The sequence below is a fragment of the Ursus arctos genome, unplaced genomic scaffold (genome assembly GCF_023065955.2).
Source record: "Ursus arctos isolate Adak ecotype North America unplaced genomic scaffold, UrsArc2.0 scaffold_8, whole genome shotgun sequence".
In the NCBI taxonomy this organism is placed as follows: Eukaryota; Metazoa; Chordata; class Mammalia; order Carnivora; family Ursidae; genus Ursus; species Ursus arctos.
The window spans coordinates 32,635,840-32,662,119 of record NW_026623100.1 but is presented as its reverse complement, the minus strand read 5'-3'; the positions used below and the strand labels follow the sequence as shown (position 1 = coordinate 32,662,119).

The 26,280-nt window shown below is 39.9% G+C and overlaps 1 long non-coding RNA gene across 1 annotated transcript in view; it reads left to right on the top strand.

The window, feature by feature from the left end:
- Positions 1 to 26,280, top strand: part of LOC113244786 (uncharacterized) — a 613,758-nt gene that overhangs the window by 434,835 nt on the left and 152,643 nt on the right. Inside the window, exon 5 of the long non-coding RNA XR_003312516.4 lies at positions 19,675 to 19,777. This is a non-coding gene — a long non-coding RNA (uncharacterized LOC113244786). The remainder of the gene's footprint in view (positions 1 to 19,674; positions 19,778 to 26,280) is intronic.

Genomic DNA, 26,280 nt, shown 5'->3' with positions numbered 1-26,280 from the left:
TCTCTAATTATTGAAAATCAACAGAAAGTCAGTTTCTGAATAGACAGTCTTGCAAAGTGACAAGTTCCAGAGTCCCAGAATTACAGCTCACTGATTGTTGAGATTTAAACAGTTACCTGACAGACTGGGATGCCTGCTCAAGCTATATTGGACTGAAAAAAAGAGGGGAGAAGAAAATGATTTCTTGCCAGGGTTGTTTTTTCTTTTCTCCTTTGCTTTACTGATTTTCTCTAGAGAAGCATAATTACCGAGAACCCCAAAACCAAAGCCTTTGACTGGTTTTGTACCTTACTCTGTGCTATAAACCAGAATAATTGCTGCTATTTCCAATAACTGTGTTAAAATTATTGAAAAATCTCTTGTTTGATACAGGTCTAAATCATATTCGTAACTTGGTCATTACATCTGTGTTGACTTAGGTTCTTGATTTCTGAATCAGATAAGCTATGCCTCATTAGCTTCTCACTTTTTCTAAGCTTCCCTAAGAATTCCATCAACCTTGTTCTGAATGTTTAAGATGGCTGAGATTCCAAATTCAAGACTGTATTTGTTAATATTCATCAGGAGCCTTTGGGGACCAAGTTTATAATGGGATACAAACTTCCCCAAGTTGCATGTATATTATAGATTTACATATATAGGTTAAGGAGCCCAGATGCTGCTTTGGGTAATGTCACACACATTCTGCCTCATATAAGCATTACATAACTAATTTGGGGTCCTAGAATACCCTAAACCTAAATTCCTTCTCTTATGACCCCTAAACCTTAAAAATGACAAATTATGCCATCTTTGGAGAACAGGTAAATAACTCTGAGCCTTCCCTACAACTTAGCTCCTTGTTTCTGATTCTAGCCAGCCCCTTATTGATCTGTAATCCTCCTCCCAGCCATCAGCCAGCCAACCACAAAGTCCCAAACTTGCCAGGCATGAAATTTCTCCTATCTGTCCTATGAGAGGGTCCCTTATCACTTTTTTCAGTCATACACCTTGTATTTGACTATCCCACATTTATCAGTTCACCAAACATGCATGCGTTGGTAATGATTACTGGAGGTAAAAAGATCAAAGCTTTGGGGGCGCCTGGGTGGCACAGCGGTTAAGCGTCTGCCTTCGGCTCAGGGCGTGATCCCGGCGTTCCGGGATCGAGCCCCACATCAGGCTCTTCCGCTATGAGCCTGCCTCTTCCTCTCCCACTCCCCCTGCTTGTGTTCCCTCTCTCGCTGGCTGTCTCTATCTCTGTCGAATGAATAAATAAAATCTTTAAAAAAAAAAAAGATCAAAGCTATTCAAGTTCAAGAGAGGCTGATCTGGCATAGATAAACTATTGCTTTGAGTCTTTCCCAACAATGGACCATGTAGACGTAACACTTTCGGTTTGGAAAGCACAATTTATAAACAAAAGCATGCAAACAACTAGTGCTTAGCATTGAGCTTGCCACACAATGGAGCACCGATTGTGTGTGCTCAATAAATCCTCAGTTCATGAATGTATGAATGTCAAAACGTTTGACCAATTTTACAGCCCACTAGGACCAAAGTACATGTTATATTTGCCCAAAGAACTGGTCTCCAAGTTTTTGATGGGACCCTTAACCCATACATTATTTGAGCATGCAGCTCTGTGTATGACTGTACATGATATATGTCATGTTCTTTATAAAGCATATGCAGAGTAATAAAAATAGAATGGGATTTTTGAAATATATAAATAGAAGTTCTAATATTGAAGCCAATATATTAATTGTCTTAAATAGATGGGAATTTCACACCAATGGTATAGCCTCAAAATTGGAAATTTCTGGAATTTCCAAATCAGTATAAGAGAAACACACTGGAAATCTAAAGTATCAAATTGACCAAACATGTGGTAGTTCATTTTGGACTGTTTTAAAGCTAGCATTTATAGTATAAGGATACCGGAGTTCTAGAAATTTGCCTTGAACTAAATAATAAAGTAATATTGTGAAATCTTAATTTAGGAAGGACTGGGAAACTGACCATGTTCTCTACTTCTATTTGGTTCATCTCTTTAAGCCACTAATTTTTTTAAGAAAAGGAAAAGCAGAAAATGCAAAACTTCTTTTTTATAATTCAGTTTTTTCCTAGTATAAGTCAAACTAGTGTTTAATTTTCCTTGAAGTACGGTAGAATCCACAGACAGCAGGAATACAACAAGGAAGTGAGATGTCAAAAGGTGAGGAAATTGGGGGGCGCCTAGGTGGCACAGCGGTTAAGCGTCTGCCTTCGGCTCAGGACGTGATCCCGGCGTTATGGGATCGAGCCCCACATCAGGCTCCTCCGCTATGAGCCTGCTTCTTCCTCTCCCACTCCCCCTGGTTGTGTTCCCTCTCTCGCTGGCTGTCTCTATCTCTGTCAAATAAATAAATAAAATCTTTAAAAAAAAAAAAAGGTGAGGAAATTGGCACACTGTCATAAGTCAGAGGGCTGCTGACTGTCTATCAGTTCAGAAGCCAAACCTTTCAGGGGTCCATTGGCCCAAATGGTTCAGAACTCTGCAAACCCTTCAAAGTCATCTGGTCCAACACCCTCTTTCTACAGATAGAAGGACCAAATTCCCAAACAGCTAATGGAAACACTTAGTGGTAGAACTAGGACTAGAATTCACAGGGCTGATTCTCAATCTAATTCACTATGCTGCCCAAGCAGTGACTTGCTAAAAAAAAATTATCTATAATTACAAATTTTTTTGAGTGCCAGACACTTTTCCAAATGCCTCATGAGTTTGAGTTTAATTATCCCAACAACTCAATTTGGTTATATTATTTTTTCCTTTGCAGTGAGTATTTCCTTATTTTATTTTTTCTGCTTTATTGAGGTATAATTGACAAATAAGATTGTACAATATTTAAAATGTACAACATGATGATGGGGTATGTGTACGCATTCTGAGAGGATTCCTGAATTCCTGACATTGAGTTAATTAACATATCCATCAAATTAGATATTATTATCCCCTCTTATAGAGATAACGAAACTTAGGAATGGAGAGGTTAAGTAACTTGTCTAACAATGAAAGAGACTGTATATTTACTACTTATCTCATCACTTCACTCTCAGAGATAGAAAGAAAAAATTCCAAATTATGGCCAAGTCAAAATAATATAAAACTGGGTTATCAGAATAGCTGTTTTCATTGGCTGGTAGAGTTTCTGCTACTCCTTTCTGACCAAGTTCTGACGGTATCTGAATAATTTCATTCTTCAGTTATTCAGCAAGCATTTCCAGAGGCCTTTGTGTGCAGTGACTGTGCCAGGAGCTGAGGACTCAGAGTGGAGGGGTCAGTCAGATGTGCTCCGAAGGAGTCCTCCTTTGGGGGCAGAAGCTGAGAAAGACATCATCACCACCAGGGTGCTCAGGCACACTGGGGAAACACAAGCCCAGTGCGGTGGAGTGCTGCGTGGGCTGAGCTGGCTCTGTTATGTTGAACTAGGAGTCCAGAGCAAACCGGTACCATCAGACAATAGTAAGGCCCTTTCCCTCCTCACCACTGCCTGAGAAACTATATCGGTACCGGAGCAGGCACAGGTAAAATGTCAGTATCTCCATAGATGTTCAGACAGACATCTACTTACCACCATCATAGTCTCCTCTAAAAAACTAAAGAGCAGGGCTTCCTCTGGTGGGAGCAAAATTACCTCTGATCTCCTCTGTCTGATAGCAAGGGCTTGGGATTATCTCATATCCAAAGAAATCTTCCACTTGCAGATCAGTGCCAGAAATTCTATCCTTAGTTTTTACCTATTAAACTTAAGGCTTGGTATAAATATTTGAGGTGAGGTGAGGGTTTGAGGGTTCCCTTTTCTTTCTTTTTTTTAAAAGATTTTATTTATTTATTTGACAGAGATAAAGACAGCCAGCCAGAGAGGGAACACAAGCAGGGGGAGTGGGAGAGGAAGAAGCAGGCTCATAGTGGAGGAGCCTGATGTGGGGCTCAATCCCATAACGCCGGGATCACGCCCTGAGCCAAAGGCAGACGCTTAACCGCTGTGCCACCCAGGCGCCCCAAGGGTTCCCTTTTCAACTATTCATTTATTCCTTAATTTGAATTTAACAAGTGTGAAACTATTTCACAGAAGGATATTAGCTTTACCTTGGTCCCCAGGAGCCTGGAGTGAGAAGAAAGTGGGGACATAAGTATAGGGAACAGAGAAAATTAGACACCAGTGACTGTCATGGCTCATGAAAAATTTGGCCCAGGATTGGTTAGAGTATCAGAGCAATGGAAGTTATCTTTATCCAGAGAAAGACAATGTAGTTCAGACAAATTCTGTCTCAGCAGAGCACCTTTCAAAATTCGGCATCTCCAGTAGTTGGCTGTTTCTGAAGTTGTTGCCTTTGTGTAATGGTTGTTCTTGTTTTTCCCCTGAGACAACTACATAGGGGACCAAACAATTTGAATATTGATTAAGACCTTAATTATTATGCCAAACAATCATCTTCTAGTTGAGATAAATGGAGAACTCATGGTGATTGAGTGACTCACCTGTCTTCAGGCTTTGAATCCAGTCCTCTTCCATGGCATCAGGCTACCTTCCATAAAATCAGCCATACAACCAGCATGTTTGGCTTTGGGTGAGGTGGATACAGATCCGTAAGAAAGGTCTTTCCTTTCACTGGTTTCCTCAAGACCGGTGAAAAGGAATTAGAAGTTTCCTTTCCCTGTTAAGGATACTGAGGTCAGAGAGACTTAGTATCTGTGCATGTTCACAGTGAAGCCAATAAGTAGTAGAGCTGAGAAGAATTTGAACTTGGAAGGTTATCACTAACTTAATAATAGTTGATGCCCAGTCTACTCTGCCGTGCTGCTTCTGACAGTGTCCCTTTGGTTTTCCCATCAGACATTAATTTTCCTTTCTCAATCACCTCTTTAATTAGAGTTAAATGGAATTTACTTCTTTTTTTTAATTTTATCATGATTATTCAATAGAGTTAGCTCCTGTTTTTGAGCAGCCTTGTTTAAAGCACTTTTAGTTGTTTTATGTGTCCTCCTCAACATACCAAGAAGTTTAAAACATTTTTTTTTAAATATTTTGGGGCGCCTGGGTGGCTCAGTCATTAAGCATCTGCCTTTGGCTCAGGGCGTGATCCCAGCGTTCTGGGATCGAGCCCCACGTCAGGCTCATCCTCTGGGAGCCTGCTTCTTCCTCTCCCACTCCCCCTGCTTGTGTTCCCCCTCTCACTGGCTGTCTCTCTGTCAAATAAATAAATAAAATCTTTAAAAATATATATATATTTTTAAATGCCATTGTTACAATTTCATGCTTAATGATGGCCCTGCTGTTGGTAGTCATTCACTATGTCTGGCTGCAGCATTGACTGGAACTGCCGGTAAATGAGGAAGGACATTCTTCTGAAGTATCCTGGCACATATGATGCTGAGAAAATGACTCAAGGCTCTAGGACGCTATCCATCATCACCACTTTTGAAACCAAAGTTGCAAAATCTAAGGATGACACTATCACTGAAATTCCACCACTTCCCTCCCACTGTCCTGCCTGCCTGTGTGACATTATCAGCCAAGACTTATGTCACAACCTGGCTCTGATCAATAGCATAGTATAAACATGATCTTTGCTATCTAGTAGATTCGGAAAGATTAAAGAACAGCATCAAGATAACTGCACCTACTCCCTTACCTTCTGCAAATCATTCAGCGTATTAAAAGAAGGCTAACTCATCATTTATTTCAAATAAATTTCATAAGCAACCACACCAAGGATACTAAAAAACAAGGTTCCAATCTGTGATGAACACTTGTCCAAACATCTTATCACGTCAGTATGGGATAAACCTTTTCTCAGAGTTTAATGCAAAAAAAATACTAAAAAATAAACTCAATTCCCTTTCCCTCAATCAACTAGAAAAGTAGTTGGAGACAGTTTTAGGTTCCCACACTGATGGCAGTGCTTGGGGACCACTGGAAGGAGGCTGAGGGAGGGACTGTGGGCCTCCTAGCACCCCAAAGAGAGCAGCTTCATCTATATTTATAGTTGATGTTCTATGTAAAGTTTCCTTTCAAAAATGAGTATGTGGGAAAGGAGGGATGGATAGGCAGAGCACAGAGGGTTTTTAAGGGCAGCAAAACTATTCTGTATGGTACTGTCATGGTGGCTATATGTCATCATGCATTTGTCCAAACTCATAGAATGTACAACACCAAGAGGGAACTCTTACATAAACTATAAACTTTGGGTGATAATGATGTGTCAACACAGGTAACAATGTAGTTTCATCAATCATAACACTGCTGGGGCAAGTTGAAAATGAGGGAGGCTAAAAGTGTGTGGGGACAGGAGGCATATGGGAAATCTCAGTCTTTTCCCCTCAGTTTTGCTGTGAACCTGTAACTGCTCTGAAAAATAAAATCTATGGATTAAAAAAACATGAACATGAAAACTCCTAACAGCTTTGGAGTCTTCACCCCCATAAGCAGTTAAATTGTACTTTCCTCATGCCTGAATCTCATCTTTAATGCACTTAGCACTGTCCTATATTCATGCCCCTTATGAGGAAGCAGATGTTGGGCTGGCATATGGTATCCACTCATAAATTTCTCTAACCTTTCCCTGGTGTATAAGTCACAGGCAATGATGGGTTCCGGTGACCGGCCTTCTGAGCTCTCCCCAAGGAGCTCTGGAGCACTGGTCCCATTTGTTCACCTCGGGTGGGTGAGCCAGTGCCGTGGGCATCCATCCACCGACAGCAGGCCCAGATGGAGGCAGCAAGAGGCCAGCAGGCTGGATCAGGCTCTAAGAGCTGCACCCAGCATCCCACCTGGGAAAGCCAGGGCTGCAGGAGCTTCTGGTCCTCTGCAGCCTGCAGGTGGCGATTGGAGAGACTGAGCCAAAAGTTTCAGCTGTGTGGGGTACTCAGCGCTGAGTTGCACTGGAAAAGGGGGCTGAATGGCTAAATGGGAGGTACTGATTAGTAGCTCCTGATGCAAGCTTTCGCAGAGTAGATTATAGAACACTCAGAGGTGTTTATGAAGGTCAAAGGAAGGGAAACCTCTGACTTAAAAATAACTGTATATTTACCCATCCTTTTTTTTCTGAGAATTGCAATGGTACAAATAGTCCGATGGCATATAATCCTGTGTATGTACATATTTTGCTTTAGCTGATTTGCTTTAGTCTTGTCTCCTGATCCACACTGCAAACAATTTGAGAATAAAAACCACGTCTCCTAAAACCTCCCCTCCTTTCTAAAGTACCCAGCACAAACCCAGACACATATTATGTACTCTTAATCATTTATGGATTAAATGACAGCTTTAAGGCCACCATCATTGACTTTTCCCACATCAGCAGCAACTACTACTGATATTACACTCTGTTGTGCTTATACGGTCATGGTAGATAACGTGCTTTCATGTGTATTGGCTAATTTGAAAGATTGTTATGCCCAGTTTACAAAAAATAACACTGAACCATTGTTTAAATGATTTGTCTAAAGCCATAAAAACTTTGAATATAAAAGAAAGAGAATTCACATTTCCTGACTCAAACCTCAGTTGTAGCTGGAGTTATCCTGAACTTCAATTCTAGAATAAGATCGTTAACATGAATTTTAGATCTAGAATAAGATAGTTGTTTTTCCTTTAAAAGGGAATTTGGGGCAAGTAAGAAGTCATATTTATGTATTTTAAAGTTAGGGTGGTATTATAAGTATTCTTGAAATGATGTTCAACTCTGAACGTGGAGCCCGATCTCTGCTTCTGTGTTTCTACTCATCAAACCTATCATGTGCCTCTTCCGTGCTGGAAGCTGACCCTGTGCATTCCCATGAGAAGCCTGTGGACAGCTGAGAGGTATATGCATAAATATAATAAACGTGTTACATGCTAGAATAGTCTGTACAATCTGGGAGATCATGAAGGAGGATGCCTTCATCTTTCTCTGACTAACCAATGGGGAAAAGGCTTCATGAGTGATGACCATTAGGCCAAATCTGCAATATTTGGAGAAGGAGCATGAAATAGAATTGCAGGCAAAAGAACAATATAAGCAAGAAGCAGGTCATAAAAGGGTATCACCGTTTCGATTAACTGTAGGTTTATTTCCATCCTTCACTTTGATCTTCTCCCTCTTTCCCTGTCAATTCATCCTAAAATTCAATCAGTCAACAAATATTTATTGGACATTACTTCATGCCAGATATGGCCATTCCTTTATTTCCTGTCCTAATTTCTTGTTACCTCATACCTGACTACTTGTGACTGCTTTTCTGCAGTAGACCACAGCCTCTGGTCATTCAACACTGATTCAGTGAGTACATGCTGATGTGTCCTTATCCAAGAGGCATGATATTGGGTGCCATGCAAGGTATAAAATTGCATAAAGCAATAACCCTGTCTTCAAGGAATTTGAATTCTTATAGGAGAGACAAGACAAGTATGAAAATAACTATAATTTATGGAATAATATGAGTGGTACATAAGAGGTGTAAAGTGAATTATAGGCACACACATAGTGTAGCAGAACTCCATTATGACATGGTTCATTAGTACATGTGTTTGGGTATATTGTAAATTAGCTCTAGACAAAAACAGAAATGCTGAGTGAATCAATTAGGAGAAGGAAGAAGGCTCCCCACCACCAACCCCCCCGGCCCCACCAAATGAAGCCTAGATGGAAGAACTAAGACCCAGGTTTCAAGTTCAGAATCATCTCTAATGGCTTCACAGCTCTCCTCAAGATCCATGACAATGGGATTGTGGCAGCTGACCCTGAAGAGGGAGCCGAGATGGTAGAATCAAAATCTAGTAAGTCATTATCAAAGGCATGGTCAAAGTAGTATGTGGCGTTTTCCTATAATGTAACCCATGGAAAATGGGAGGAAAACTGCAGAACCAGACCACCAGTTAGGGCTAGGGAAAGTGAGGGAGTGCTGAGCTGCAGAGGACCTAGGACATTGTCAGTCAAAGTCATTCCAACGCCCCCTTGCATCTCCCCTTGCATGCTCATTGCTTTGGTTACCTTCTTTATATAACCTACACTGACTTCCTCTCTGAGACATGGCTGTATAGATCTGCCTGCTCAACCCTTCCCCCTGGATATATACTTCAATATATTCTTAAGGCTAGAGCCATCCTCCATCCCTCTAAACCCACTCTCTTGTGCTCTCTGTTCCATCATCCACTACTATCTAGTTGCAGAGTGAGAAACTCAAGAGGCATTCTTTTTTTTTTTAATGTTTTTTATTATATTACGTTAGTCACCATACAGTACATCCCTGGTTTTTGATGTAAAGTTCGATGATTCATTAGTTGCGTATAACACCCAGTGCACCACGCAATTCGTGCCCTCCTTACTACCCATCACCAGCCTATCCCATTCCCCCACCCCCCTCCCCTCTGAAGCCCTCAGTTTGTTTCTCAGAGTCCATAGTATCTCTTGCTTCAAGAGGCATTCTTGTCACTGCCTTCTCCTATTCCCTTATGGCCAAACTGTCACCAAATGATGTAAATTTGCCTCTGAGTTATCTCTGATTCCATCCACTTTCTCCATCTTGTCATCACCCCTCTGGTCTAGGAAGACTGACTAACTGGTCCCTCACAGCCATTCTGACTGTTCTTCCACAGTCTATTTCCCGCACTGCTCTCAGAGCGACCTTTGCAAGATGGATATATAGTTATGTCACTCCCCTGGTTATGACATTTCTGTTGTTTGCCATTGCTCTGAGAATAAAACCAAGATTATCAGCACGACCTCAAGAGTCTTTCTTTATCTAACTTAACCGGCCTCACTAATCTCTTTACCCATTTTTCTCCCCAAGCTTCCTGTAATCCAAGCACAGTGGCCTTCACTTGTTATCAAATATGCCATACTCCCTCCTCCTGCAGGGCACTGTCGCACGCTGTCGCCTCAAGCTGGAAGGGTCACCCCCTCCCTCTTGTGGCTACTTTCCATGTCTTCACCCAGACCCATCTTTGACATTTTAGCTCAAGTCTCACTTCCCTAGAAATGCTTCCCCAACCTCTATCTTTGCTCCTCATCTTCCATCAAGGGTGGATTCTTTGAACTCATGTCTTCCCAGGACTGCATTTCTTCTTTAGCACACTAATCTCAGTTCATAATTAAACATTTATCAATATGATTATTTCGTTACCATCTGTCTTTCTCTGCAAACTGTAATCTCTATGAGAACAAGAGTCGCATCTGCTTTTTCTTCCCATTTTATCTCCAGTGACAATCACAGTACTCTGGCATGTCGTAGGTGCCCAGTACATAAACATCAAATGAATAATTGAAGCACGAGTAAATGCAAGCCCAAGAAAGAGAAGAAGAGAACTCAGGTCAGGCGGGGTGGAGTACAGATATGAAAGTGTCCAGGAAAGGATGTGCAGCTACAGGCTTCTTTTAAAAGAGGTACTGGCTTTCTTCTTATACTGTCATCATCTTCTGTGATAAGCATAGTTCCAGAAAGGTTATTTTCAGAGTGGACTCCTCACAGCCACATTTTATTAGACATTTCAATATATGTAATTATGCTCCATGGGTATGATTGTGTCCAAGGTTTGCTAAACCCAGGTGAGGTCGAGTCATAGGTTCTGGTGTTTAACAGGGAGAATAGAAACAGTGGAGGCACATGCTGCTAGCATTCCACTGAACTATCTCTTCACCTGAACCCCTGGGATCTGAAAAGATACTTCTTTTGCAACAGCTTACTATTTTATATAAAAATGATACATGTTGACTGTATGTAATTCAAATAATAGAAACAATAATAAACAGGAAAAGGGGCGCCTGGGTGGCTCAGATGGTTAAGTGTCTGCCTTCGGTTCAGGTATTGATCCTGGGGTCCTGGGATCGAGCCCCATGTCAGGTTGTGCTCCCACTCCCACTGCTTGTGCTGTCTCTCTCTCTGTCAAATAAATAAATAAAATCTTTAAAAATAATAATAATAATAAATAGGGGGAAAATCTCACATGCCCAGGGATACAACTGGTACAGTTTTGGTTAAATATCCTTCCTTAGGATATATGTAATTTTTATTGCATAAAAGAAATCATATTTTACATCAAATCATCACACTCACAAATGGAACTGATTGGTTTTAACAAAAGATATAATGGAAACAGTTCCTGGCGTTGTCCTGATGTCATACACCCAACGTGGCTGAGGTAACAGTATTAGCCAAACAAGGAAGCCATAGATTTTCTGATGATTCTGATTTAAACCCTCCACATAGTGCAACTTCTAAAGAGACCCAAACTCTTAAAAATGGAAACCTACTGAAGCGGTAGAAGAGATCACAGAAAGGTAGGGAGATTCTGGATGTCACCAGTGACTGGCCTTCTTTTAACTCCTAGACTGGAAAACCAAGGCTCACAGAAGAATGGGAGTGGGTGGTAAGGATGATACAGACCGGAACAAAGTTCTGTGTGCATATTCAATTTGAACGTTCCCCATGATCACTGCAGAATTTCAAGGCGAGAAGCTCAAAGGAAAATTAGCAATTCTTTAGTGGCCAAGTTTGAAAAGTCACTATAGTCACTGTCTAATGAGGCTTTACGGTCTAAATCTCCAGGAAAGAAACAAAACATCTCCATTAGCTGGTGACAAACACCCCTGTGCAGTTCTGGAACCGAGGTTTTGTTGATTGCTGACACTTGAGAGAGGGTAGTGATTCATATTATGAAAAGAACTAGATTTTTTTTAAAGAGATGCAACTTGGTAACTAATTTTTGTCTCTCTCTGCCAGTGTAACCGTTTGAATGTTAATTTAATTTTACAGAATATCATTTATGTAAATGTAATTAGAAGGGAAACATGATCTGGAGATGCACAGCACCAAAGAAAATTTATTACTCCAAGGGGTATTGCTCTAATCATTCAACTGCAATATTGAGTTTCCCCAGATTTAATCTAAAAGCAATAAATTACAAAAAGGCTAATGCCCTGCCCAACAACAAGCTGTCATGAACCCAAGTTTCAGGGAGGGAAACCAGAAAGAGGGAGAGGGAAAAAAGCCTGAACTTTATTTCAGCAACAGGCTATCATCAGCTTCCTATTTCCTGACATAAAACTCAGTAGAGACAACATAGCTAGGGAAAAATAAAAAGCTTCATTTCCTAAACAAGAATAAATTGGTGGCTTCCTACCTCCTGCCACCTTTCCCTTTAGATGTCTGACCAGGGCTCTGTATTTGTTGCTGAACGTTATTATAAATGTTCGAAATTCAGGGCTTGGTGCTCCCCAACAACCGAGAAAGACAGGAATCTGGCCAAGATAAAACAGCCCTGTCTCTTCACCGTATGGCTGGACTGTTCTTTCGCAGAGAAGAGGAAAAGACACAGCCTGATTATTGTCAAGGTCCATATTGCGTTCCATTGCGTGCCTGCCGGAAAGCCAGTTCTCCCAGGAAAGCTTGCCAACACAGAGAAGCCACGCCTGTTAACAGGGAGTGCCCTCCAGCCTCCACCTCTCCTCTCCATGCTGAGTGAGAGGTTGTGACTGGAAGAACTTGGGGTTATAAGTGGTCTCCCTGTAGTTCATACCTGAACTTGAACATGGCTAAGGCTACCTGGTCCTTTAATTGCCATGACGGGGAAAAAAAAAAAAATCAACAACCTGGCTCCATAAAATAAACCTTCAGTAAGATGTTTGAAAATACCATTGCCTGGGTTTAAATTAGGAATAAATTAGGGTTTCTGTGGTTAGGACTCAGGCTTAGGCATATTTTAAAAGCTTCCCCCATCCTGGTGATTTTAATGTGCAGCCCACAATGAGAATGACAGTTCTGGATAAAGGTTGATGACATCCAATGGAATGCCTGTGTTCAATAGGTCACCATGTCACAGGATCGTTCTAGTGGATCAGGATTTCTTGAACAGGACAAAGGTGAAGGAGAAATGTATCTAGTCATAGAGAACAGAGAGACAATTGCAGCTGGCCAGGTAGGCAGCAGTAATTATCAAGTAAAACCATATTGTTTCAATGTGAATTTAAAACTTTAAAAAAAAAAAAAACCTTATGTTGTTGTTACTAATTTCTTTATCAAACAAAGAACATATTAAATGGCATAGCCTCTCTCATCTTTCTCAAGTCAAGGAGTTTGTGCATAATAATTAGAATGCATTTCTGGGGGAACTGGGGAAAGTCAACTCCCAAAATAAATTCTACGTTTCTTTCATTATCCAGAAACATCTTGGCTCTGTTTGTTAAGTTTAGGTTTTTCATTTTTGTTTTGTTGGTTGGTTGGTTGTTGGTACTGGAATTCTGTGAACTGCTCGGGCTATTTAATTCAGAGAAGGGTGTACTATCCAAAACAAATGAATATTTTCAGTTCAAAGATAGAACTCTATTAGTAATTCCCAATTTTTTTTAATTTTTAAATTCCCTAGATTTTTTTTTTATTTTAGTTGTTTTGTATTTATTCTACTGTTTAGTAAAAGAAATTTAAGTAACATTTTGAACCTGTGCTTTGATGGAAATTATTCTGTAGAGTGGATTTGACTTCTAGAGTAAACTTTGACTTGACTTAAACCAATTTCATAAAGCATAGTAGAGGGGTTCTTTAGTATGGATTGTAAAATTCATGAAAATAGCACATGAATAAAATTTGTCTATGTATGCCCTAATTAAATAACAGGAGAAAAAATTAATTATAAGTCAAATAATTAAGCGTTCAGGATGTTCATTATGTTTCTCTACCACCCCCACACTCCCCGCCCCACACTCCCCACCACAGACCCATAAGCATGCATTTGTCTATTTGAATGGATTTGACTTTATTTTCCTCTATTCCCAAAATTAGTTTAGTGAAGACACTTTGGTAGTATTCTTTAAAAGATAAAGTATTTGTCAATGATGTTCTAAAGTATTTAAACAATGGAAAAGGGCAATATCTTTATGCCCACTGGGTCCAGCACTTACTTCACAAAAGAACCAGGCCCCCATCTCCATGACTGACACAGACTGAGAATCAATAACTTTTGGCCACAGGAAAAGACACACTGGAGAGAAGGGGGGGGGGGGAATGCTCATTTCCGACTGTTTCTCAGAAACTATGTTTCTGCTGATGCTGTTACTCTTTAATTGCACTTGCTAAATAAAACATGCTGATAGGCCAAACAGAATTAAATTACCCACACAAGCCAGGTAGAAGAGCATCCTTTTTCACCTGCTCTGAGGAGGCTATGCTTCAAGTTTCTTCTCCACTAGCGAGTTCCCTTTCTCTGTCTTAAGACCATTTATTATATCTCATTTCTCACTAAGCTTTCTCTTCCAAAGCAAACATCTCAAGAGTGTTAAGTGATTCATTACCGCAGCCCCCCTGTATTATATTACAAATTTAATCAGCTAATTATTTTTTTCACATTGCAGATATTTAATTATTAGCTAGTTCCTCTCTTAGGAGTCAACCAGACTACGCAGAGATGGGGTTTAGTACAACCCATCTTTTCCTTCTTGGATCAAAAGGTGCTAAATAATTTCATTGAAAATCATCAAAAACAAAACAAAATAAACAGTAAAAATGGTTTCGGCAGTCATATAATGAGGCAATGTAAGAAGTTTTCAGCAGCCTGGTCAGGTTGCCACAACTCATAAGGAAGAACTTAGAGTTATTCATAGTTCCTTGGTTCCCATATCAGGTCACGGCTAAAATACAGTGTTCTCAACATCACCAACAATGACACTAACCAATGTCACCAACCAATGACCAACAAATCTATTTCCATTGAAAAACAATCCAGAAGTCACTCATTCCTAGCAATAGTTACACATCAGAGTCTCATATGAACTTGATCAAATATTCCCAATTCTTATAAATTCCTAGGTAATTATGCAGCTAAGATAAAATGAGATGCTGAGCAATTATTTAGGAAATAAAGCAACACAGACCTTCCGGTCTGGAAAATATGAGCCATATTTTCATGCCCTCCCCCTTTAATTTTCAGTTGCAGTTCTTTGTCTAGATCATCTAAACTTTGGTCTCAAACCTTCAAATCATTTAGTCCATTGAGATACAGCCTTTGCTCAATGATATATAAATTCTTGCTATCAACTTATGAAGAGGAGAAACAAATGGTAGTGACCTAATAATAAAATATGATGAAAAATAAACCACCACCAACAATAAAACACCACATGAGAGTTAAATTGGTCCTAGAATCAAATTAGGACAATGGAGACCTAAAAGAAGAAATATCATGGCCCTGAAAATGGAAAACACCTGAATACTATAAATAGGCATGGTTGCCGTAAATCCTTTTTAGAGTAATGAAGGATGGACATGAATATATCCGTGCATACTTACAAACATGCGGAGAGATTCACTAAGTTGCCCGAGTTTGCACAGCTAGTAAGTAATGGATCTGGGATTTGAAACCAAAGAAATGCACCCACCCAAAAACCAAAAGTAATTGAAAAGTTTGAATGGATGATCACAGAGGCTGGCATTTGGTCAGATCCTTATATAAAAGGCCAGCCAGATGAAGATCTGGGGGGATAGAACATTTTAAGTACAGGGAGCTTCAGATGGAAGAACCGAGGTGGGAAGAGGCTGGAAGTGAAGGTAAAGAGAGAAGCCAGCTGGGCTGGAGCAAGCCCCATTTATCAATGCCATTGTTGTCCACTTGCATTATAGCACCAGAGACTGGTAATGGCCACATCCTCCAGAAAGCACAGGTGACTACTTTTCATTCCAAAGGAAAGGCCTTTTGATTCTTTTGGCATTTCAATCGTTAGTGTGTAAGGTAATTACTAGCTGGCTAACATTTGAGCAGGATTGATAGATTCCATTTAGGTCAATGTGTGGCTTATGCTTTCCCACCCCAGGAAATTTGCCAAGGTCAGTAGGTTATAGGGCAAATAAATGCCACGATATGTCAGAATTTTTTATTCTTCTTGCATTCCTCTGGCCTTCTTGTTTCAGTACTGGAGCCAGCCTGGAAAGCTGATGGTATAAGCCCCAGCCCTGTGCCGCACATATAAACCCTTATTAATACTCAGTGACTCAGGGTCAAGGTAATAGCAGGTATTTGGGGCATCAAAAGATTCTTCCAAACACTTTATTACGATAAATGAAAAATAAAATATACAAAAAACTGTGTTTATTTAATAAACTCTATTACCCTTTTTTGTTGTTCTTTTTTTTTTTTTTTGAAATAAATTTGTCTGGTTTTATTTTATTTATTTATTTATTTATTTTTATTATATTATGTTAGTCACCATACAGTACATCCCCGGTTTCCGATGTAAGGCTCGATGATTCATTAGTTGTGTATAACACCCTGTTGTTCTTTTTTTTTTTACTGAATTATTTTTGTTACACAAAAACCTGTAACACATTTAATGGCATACTTCTTGATGAGTTTGAAGATAAGTGTACACCCATGGAACTGTCACCATCTACAATGCCATAAACTTAACCGTCACCTTTAAAAGTTTCCTACCTTTTATCTTTAGATAGTGTAAGTAAATTTATTGTCTTTTAAAAAAGTAGAATTAACGAAATAATGTGCATTTGGGGAAATTGGGTTGTATGGGGTTTCTGAGGATCCAAATAGTCATTTTGGTTTGTTTTTCTCTTCTACCAAGTATACACATTTTGATGCCCTATAGATATAACCCTAGACCTCAAAATATGGGAAAAAAGCAAACTAGAAAATATTTTATTTCATAGTTGATCTAAGCAATATGTTCAATTCAGATACATAAGCAAGTTTATTCAAAACTATCTGCAACCTAAAACCTAAAAATTCTGCCTGGAATTCCAGAGCTCATTTTGCCTGAGCTCAAGAAGCCCATGTCTAATAAAAAGTTAAAATACTGCTGAAATTCAAGTATGACTGTTAGAGTCTAATCAATCTTTGTGATGTAATGAAGATAGCCAAGTGGAATGCATTTGATCCAGGTCTAACAGTTATTTACTAAAGCTTGGGCCAAACACTGCTGTATACACTATCCAACGGCCTTCCTATAGAATAGCTATTTATTATAATTTTTTAATTTTCGTTTCTGAAAGGTTTATAATTATAAGCCCACCACTAATGATGAGGCAATATGTGATTACTTAGTAATCCCATTTTTTATCTGATGTTAATTAATGCTTATTTATAAATTGTGACTTAACCATAAAAATCCACTTGGTCCTTGAATTTAACCTTTTGTATTCATTGAAAAACTAGAAGAATCTTCTCTAAGGCACCCAGGTAGGTCCGATGTGCTGATTTTAACATTCAAACATACAACAGAGCTGTTTCCATTGAAAAGCAATCCAGAAGTCACTCATTCCTAGCAATAGTTACACATCAGATTCTCATATGAACTTGATCAAATATTACCAATTCTTATAAATTCCTAGGTAATTATGCAGCTAAGATAAAATGAGATGCTGAGTAATTATTTAGAAAATAAAGCAACACAGACCTTCACTCCATGAGTAGTATTTGGGACATGGCATCAGCATAGAGTTTGAAGGGGGAGGGGGATAAATATCATTCTTTTCTTTACTCTAAGCGGCAGCTCTCTGTCAAGATTTCAACATTTTTAAATGTTGACAAGCATGTACACTCTAAGACGCATTTTTTGCATGGCTCATTATGTAAATTATATTCATGTAATGCATCACTTGGGTATTCAGGTGCAAGCCGATGGTGTCTAATACATGTCCTTCTTGTCAGGAGCGACAGCGCTGTACCTTTTCAGTAAAGATAACCGATCAGGGGAAAGAAAAAATAACTGCTATTTTCAATCAGAACTATAGAAAGTACCCCTAGTCCAGAAAAGATGTGATGCCAGGCTAAGGCTGTAAAATACATCTCTGACCTTATTATCCAGGCTCCTGTGTTAAATATAGTGGCTATAATAGAATTTGTATGCCCTAGTTTCTGACAGGTTGAATGGTGCTTAGTGATCCAGGAGTGGAAAATGGCTGTCTGCATTCAAAGGAGATCATAGATTACAGACATTTCCTGGGCATTGCAACCAGAGGATGCTGTTACAATGGCTCACAAAAAGAGAGACAGCCTCCTAATGCCTGTAATTGGAAGGGCGCTGTATTTATTATCTATTACTGTGTTATGAATAACTCCAAAACTATTTCTTTATCTCAAAACTATTTATCTGTGGGTCAATAATCTGGATGGCTTAGCTGGTTCCTCTGCTTAGGGTGTCTCACAGACTGTGGACTAGGGGTCAGGCTGGATGGGGTCGGCTCAAGGCTCAGCGGGGGAAGGATCTCATTGTTTGCAGTAGAAACAAGTCATTAGGCTTACTTCACCAAGCCACAGGAGTATACGAGTGTGTGAATACCAGGAGGCAGGGATCATTGGGAGCCATTTTAGAAGTCTTCCTACCAAAAGAACAGGGGTGTCTTAGGTACCCAAATATCCCTCACCTATGATGACATACTTATCACGGCCCCTGGTGAAACTTACAAGCCAGCACAATGAAATGGTAACACCTTGGATCTCTTCCTATGCCATGTTGACTGGCAGGACATTTTAATGGTGTTATTTACGGAAAGTACTTGACAGAGTGCAAGAAGGGAACTTATTTTTCAATTCCAAATACAAGCAGAAAACCATTCTTTCTGGGAACAAAATATAGATTTTAATGTCCTTTTCCTTCATGTCTCCAATATATACAAAGCCTCTTCCAAAAGTCCAGAAGAGAACCTTAATCTTGCAATGCAGAAGACAGGCACAGTTGGGGAGCTGAGGGAACTAGGGAGCTGTGGCAATCTGGAGCCAACCACAGCCAGCATTGCACAGAAGCATAAGGGACAGAAGCAAAGCCTTTGGTGAAAATCACTCGACAAACAGTCTTAGCTGACTCTACTCTTACCAAGGGCCTAAGCAAAGCTAGCACTTAACAATAAAGCCATGGAAACTAGGAGCAGAATTTGCCCAAGCAAGAGGCACAAATGATGTGTGACAGGAGCCATGTTTGGCAAACAAAAGGAGAACATAGAATACTTCAAGAACATTCCCTTGGCTACACTGGCTAAAGGTTATCACTAATCTTAACTGGTGGGGAACTAAAAATTGTCACTAATGTCCACTGTGTATTTGATATATTTCATAAAGAGATGGGTAGGATTTTCCTATGAATGGCCTTAGAGCTCTCTCTGGCTTGTCTGACAATAACCCAGCTGTCACTGATGGCTTCCTTCTTTGGGGGAATGTGTAAGGCTGCAATTTTCCATGGGTGCACAAGGGGCTACACCCACATCAGTTCCCAAGCGACCAAACACTCTAAAATTTCCCTATACTGGGCATCTATATTTCCTCAGAACAGCCTTAAAAATTTTGGTTCTAAGCTAAGACTTTTCAGAACAAAGCAAGCCCAATATACTTATTCCCCTTCAAATCTCCTCCCACAATTGCCTTATAAGAAAAAGAGATACCAGCAGGGGTTGAAGCTCCTTCAAGGGAAGAGGAACCTCACAGTGTATCCAATGGCTTGCCTGCCTAAGCACACTGCCCTGCAGGATGAACAGAGAACTGGAGACCCCCATGTCTCCAGAAGGCTGATCCAGAAGGATCAGCCCCTGAGTTCCAACCAAGTGATGTTGCTGGTGCCCACACTGAGAAGTCTGCCCTAAATAACTAGATGATCAATACAGAAAATACCACATTATTTTCATTGTAGAGTCAGTCGTACTCATTTTGTTGTTGTTGTTGTTTTCATTTTATACAGCCCAAATTTAAAGAACCAGCTACACATCATAATAGAGAAGTACATGGGCCCGTGTAGAAACTATGAGAATGAATGTTCCAGTGCCCAGAATGGACAACGTCCGGTGAGTTGCACATTTCATAAAATGCCTTCGTAACCAGGTTTATTTCAGCCTGGGTGTCTTGTGTATAACGCTGAAATCTTATCATCAGTAATTTATTGTTTTACTTCTTTTTTGAGTCATTAAAACTTAAAGGTTGTCTTAGCCTGGATTCCACAAGAAGCATAATCTGAGAAAATGGCTATGTTTAAGTAGTTTATTTGGGAACATGATGCCAGGCAACCAGAGTGAAACAGGAAAGAGAGAGAGCCAATGCAAAGACATCACTATAGGTGACTGGTTGCACAGTCCTGTGGGATCATCTGAGAAGCAGAATGAAATGTATAATGCATTCTAGGGTAGGAAAAGGGACAAAGGAAGAAGGATTTACCCATTGACTCTCAGTTCCCATTGGTGAACATTTCTTCCACCCTGGAATTAATTCCTCCCACTTGTAGGTTTCACATTTTTCTGATATCAGTTGAGTTCTTAAAACCCCCATTGCAGTGATGCCAAAAAAGAAGCTTCATGTCTGCCAGAGACAAGAGGTATCTAGCATTGGCCTGAAGCAAGGGTGTATTTACTGGAAACTGGCTGGAGCTTGCACAGAACTATTGTTTGCAGCAGTAGCTGACATAGAATGTAGATGGGGCTTAGAAGATCAGAAATGGTGCTTAAGAGCTCTCTACTAAGAGGGAGGCCCCTTGTAGAGAGGCCATCAAGCCTCAAAGGGTTAACAACTGAAGTGCCTAGTACCTTGTTCCTTAGTGAAAACTGAGAGCACTAAAGCTATGAGACATAAGAAATCAGCTTCTGAAGGGTGAGTTTGGCTTGTTGGTGTCACTAGGTGCCATGATGAGTGTCTCATTGTAGCGGAGGGATATTCTGGGCCCCTGAGATAATTTTTAAGTTCCTTTGGTAGGACGCCTTTTAAAATGGTTCCCCAAACTCCCACCTCCTGGAATCCATGACCTTGTGAAATCTCTCCTTGTTTATGGGCTGGACCTAGTGACCTGCTTCTAATGTGAAAGATGAATCGTAGAACACTGAGGGCCAAAATGATTTCATTTACAATTCTTTTTTTTTAGATTTGAGGTTGGTGAGAAAGGGCTGAATGAGAATATAATCTCTAGGAGGGCACAGTTTGGCCAGAGGACAGGATTTGGCGCGTGACAAATGCTCAATCAGCATTTGTTGAATGAATACAATAGAGTGAGGGAGGGAGGAAATGAATAAATGATGATCAGGATTTAAATCAAGGAAATACCAAACCTAATTGACTTTGAATGGTAGCACGAGTCATCAGGATTTCTCCCAAAACCCGGAGTGAGAAGTTAAAACTTCCCACATGGCACTGGAAAGGTCATGGGACAATACTTAGAAAACTACTAGCTGCTTTGATAAATGCTCTGAGCCTTATGCTCTTTTCCTGTCAGAGGAGATGCGCATAATCAGGGTCTTACAAAGTTGCTCAGAGAAACAGTATGCGGCTACATAAAAGTGCTTCACAAATCCACAAAACACTGAACAATGTTTGTTACTAGCTGTCCCGCCTGCTCCAGCAGTCATCTGTGACCTGCCATCCCTCTCCTTGGAGTTAGGGCCATAGGGGAAATTCCAAAGTCCCAGGAGCCATTTCTGGGTTTTCCTCACCTTTCAAATGAAATAGTTTGACTTTGCTCCTAAACCAAGGTGAAAGAAAGGTAGAAATGGAGAAAAGAACAAAGGGGAAGGAACTTGGATGGAACAAGTGTAATAACTTGCCATGAAGACTTAGGAAGATTTACACTGTGCCAAGAACAAGAATGTGGTATTTTTTCACGTGGCACATTTACTGATTTTCTTTCTGGTGTGGTTTGACGGAGCCTTAGAGGGAACATGAGAACCTTTAACCCAAGCTCTAGAATGTCCGATATTGCTTAAGACTTCACATTCCTCTGTTGATTCCCATTGACTTAGCTCCAGGTTTGGATGTTTTCCTTAGTTTTCACCAAAATCATACCTGTAAGAAGGAAAGCAGGCCTGGAGGACTGAAGTGCTTAAAGAGCTGTCAGCTCAGTGTCTTGGAGGGAGGACCTGAACAGCGGTAGGAAGAAGGCAGCTCATTTTGGAGAAGTGGGAAGAGAGTTGGGAATCCGAGTTGGGGGCAACTGAGGAAAGGCCAGCAGTTTATGAGTCCACATCCTTCATAGGTGCTCAACTCTGAATGGTAGGATGGCGTGTGCTGTTCACTTATTGAAATACATCTGTACCACCTGGGAAGTACCTGCTACCATCTGAGGGTTTACCTCCTGCCCTGGACACTATAGGCCCTCCCCCAAAAGTCTACCCCACGAGACAGCCCACAAGCCAGCCGTTAGAAGGTTAATGCCTGGCTCAGCATGGCGCCTCCTGGACCCTGCCCTAGGGATAGCCTGCCTTTGAACTTCTACCAGTTGCTCAGACTGCACTATATCTGTGTGAAACCTGCCTAATATTGTTCCTGTCTCATCGTTATTCTCTGCTTTCTCCCTACCCTAGTTCCCTCTCTCTAAATGTAGGTGCATACACAGGTGCGTGTGCATACACATGCCACGTGGCACATGCATGTACACACAAAAGTCCACACACAAGCATGCAGGGGTGTGTAAATGCACACACAAACACCTATGGATACATGCACAAATACACATGCCTGCAATAAACACATGCACAGACATACACACGCACACACATCTACACTCACTTTGCCCCAGCTTCACCACCTCCCCTCCGCTTTTGTTCTGTCAGCATCTAGCCCTTACACTGGGGCTCAACTCCTGAGCCTCACCTTCAGTATAATGATGGCAGAGGCTGCAAAGGACGACTCACTGCACTGGTGCATTTCCCCCCATGGATGCCCTTGCCGAATTACTCCAATACTCCTGGAAGTACTTAACATTTACAAACTGTTTCCTTTAATCCAAAGTATTTGTAAACCTTACTTCTCTCATATGAAAAATGATACTACTTATATCTAGCTCACACATTTGTTATGAAGAATGCATAAGGCAGTGTATGTAAAGAATTAGCACAGTGCCGGGATATACCAATTACAATAATAGGTAGCTGTTGCTATCATGGCATTTATTATTAATATTTTTATCATTAAGTTTGTTGTGTTCTTTTTATCATCAGTTTTTTTGAGTTTTGAATTCCCATATCCCTCCAGTTAGCTCATCACTGTTTCAAAATGATGTCCATAGTAAAGGACAAAAAATATAAGAAAACGCTTCTCCATTACTTCTGTTTCTTCTTTTTTGCCTTAATGTAAAAAGAAAAGGAGAGAGGCAAGTATGCCTAGAAGTTTGGGCAGCTGACATTCATAGAAAACCAAAATAAGCAAAGAGTCTTTAAAATATATTCCTTCACAATGTCAAATTTCAGTTAAATCTCAACTAACAATTAAAATAATTTCAAGAGTTTCACTTAAGGTGGAGGAAGATTCAAACCACAGCCTCCTTCCTGGAAGGTCACGACAGATTTTTCTTGCACCTCTTTGTGCAACACAAGGGGCATATAATATACCGATTACACTTCCAGGGAGGACATTAGGAAAGTCTAAACTACATCCGAAGTGTACTTTACTCCTAATAATTAGAACTAGATGAACAGCTAGAAAAAAAATATGAACCTGCTCAAACTGAATCAGCTCAGCTCTAACTGATGTAACGCAGTTTCCAAAGAATAATTGATATTATATAATCGTAACTGCCAGTTTATGTCACAAAAGTGACATTTGACACTTTCCTGCTAACCAGCCTAACATCATCAATTAAAACATCGCTTGTGTAATGACATTTCACCAGTCAGCTTAACATCATAAATTACGACATCACCTCCTTTATGAAACCAGAAGATGGAAGAAAAGCAAACGGGAAGACAGTCTACTGAAAGCTAGCATTCCTCTTTGATTTGTGCTTTCAGAATCTTTTATGCTGTAGTCACGTTGCCATAGTGATTATTAGTTAGTAAATACATTAATTAATATATACATAATTAAATACATATTATAAAATCGGAGTGGAAGCTGTAAGAACAAAGTGTACATTTTCTAGTTTCCCTTAGGTATGGTTTGATATCTCTGGATAGTGATAACAGGGTTTTATTTCACAACTGAACTGTGAAATGGTTATTCTTGGAAATCCTTGGAAAATGGGAAACTGGAAAGAAAATCTTTGAGTTTGGGCTTGAATTTGGAACAGTATATTCATGTCTCACCAAACCCATTTAAAAACAATTTATAGGTCAGGAAGGCTGCATATTACCCATAGGATTTCCAAAGGCTAACTACTTGTTTTTCACCTGAGGCTCATAACCACGTGCTGTAGAAAATGTGACAGGAAATAGATCTTTTAAGATGGAAGGCCCTGATCCCATAAAAGGAACATTCATTTTTGTCCGCTAAAATGCTGGGTGTTAAGGGAGAAAAGAGTTGTTTCCCAAACTGTTCATTGAGCACCTGCTAGGCCAGTTGCTGTAAGAATAAGGAAACTGAGGGGGCGCCTGTGTGGCTCAGTCCGTTAAGCATCTACCTTCTGCTCAGGCCATGATCCCAGAGTCCTGGGATGGAGCCCCTGCTCAGCAGGGAGCCTGCTTCTCTCTCTCCCTCTGCTCCCCATCCCCCTATCCTGCTCATGCTCTCTCTCAATCTTTCTCTCTCACATAAATAAGTAAATAAAATCTTTTAACAAAAAGAATAAGGAAACCGAATCCAAGAGGAAGGGAGAAAATTGGCCTCTCCTTTAGTCCTGTGGTCTTGCCATGTTCAAGCATGAAAATGTCAGGCATGGTGCCTCATTATGATAAACAAGTGTGTGTTGCCTTCCCCATCCCCCTCCTTTTTTTTTTTTATGATTTGGTAGTAGAGGAATAAAGGTGACTTTTCAGTGTCTTAATCCATAATTTTCAAGAAAGTAATCAAGTAAACTCCTTCAAAGTCATTTATGTAATTAAGTATATGAATATCATAAGAATTTGTGAAAAGATTTTTTTTTTCTTTTTATACCATGCAACTGAGCAGGGAAAACTGTAAAGAATAAGGTAGACATTTCTGACTTCCACTAGCATTCAATTTGGGACAACTCGTCACATATCTTCTTCCAGGCTAACCCATTATGTTAAAACAAAAAGGAAGTGTTACCAACAAAAGTGACACCAAATAGGTCTAGGAATTCTCACAGTTCTACTTGGTAGTTGAGTTTTTAGTTTTTAAGCCCAGTCTTTGAATTCACTGGATTAATGGAGTTTCCTACATCAGCCAACAGTAAAACAAAAAAACAAGTGAACAAATATAAAGGGAAAGCAAGAAGTTACTTATATTTGAATATTTTAACCACTTTGATTACACAGAATTAACAAATTCTGCTTTATCCTGAATTTTACTAACTATGACAGGCAAGTTCAGGCCTTGATTGGTAGTGGGCAAAGTCCCACACTAAGCCACAAGGCATGGCTACTTGCCTTGTTTGATGGTTGAATGCCAAAAAGTACCAAAAGTTCAGGTTTATCTTGGGATGGTTCTTGATGGATGCTTCATTCTGACAAGGGAAATTTTTAGTCGTTTTCTGAAGGCTTAAGAAGATAAAGTACATGACTTTGTGTCATAAAAATTTTTCCTTTTATTTATTGCTTTTGAAATTTTAGTTGCATCATGAGATTTCTATTTGTTGATTTTTGAAGGAAAGGTAACCTCGAGAACATCCTTGTTTGAATAAGATAAGAATTAAGTCTGATATCTCTGATAAGGAGAAAAGTTACATTATTACTAATGACTGGTTGCCATTTACAATAAACACTCCTCGTGTATACACACGTATGTTGGATGGGAGGGCAGAGTTATTGGCTTTGCAGAATTCATAATTTATAGAATGCATTGAAAATGATGTTTGAGAATTGCTTAGCCAGTTTTGATAATGAATTAATTCAATAGCAGACTTCAAAGTATAGTACAAATTCCAAGTTTCCAAGTAATTTTATGTAAGTTGAGGCATGTTTGGCTACATTGGAACACGAATAAATCTTTAAACGAAGTGTCACAAGGAGTGAGAGGAGTTTGAACAGCTCCAAGTGTACTTGCTTTCTTCTTCAATGAGCAAAGCATGAATGAGATACCCAAACACTGGTACAAGCGGATATGTTCATTGCCACGAAAAGAGTTTTTAAATAGCAGAATCAAATTTTAAGCAAATCCATGTAAACTGCCAGAGCATATCTTAATCATCTCTATAAGGGGCTGTGATTTACTTTGTCTCATTTCTTGACCTTTTTTTCCCCCAAAATTTTTCGCTATGAATATTTATGCCTCAACTTCATTTACTGACTGAATTTCCACTCTGTTGGAATTATGCATCCCCATAGTGCACCCAAGAAAGGTGAGCAGTTAGAGGTGAGGAAAGAGATTTCCTGACCTTTTAGAAATAGCAAGCTACAGTGGATTAAGTACAAGCCTGAGCGAGGTTACTTGTGGATTGGTGGAGTGTAATTACCTCAAAATTATCTCAATGAAA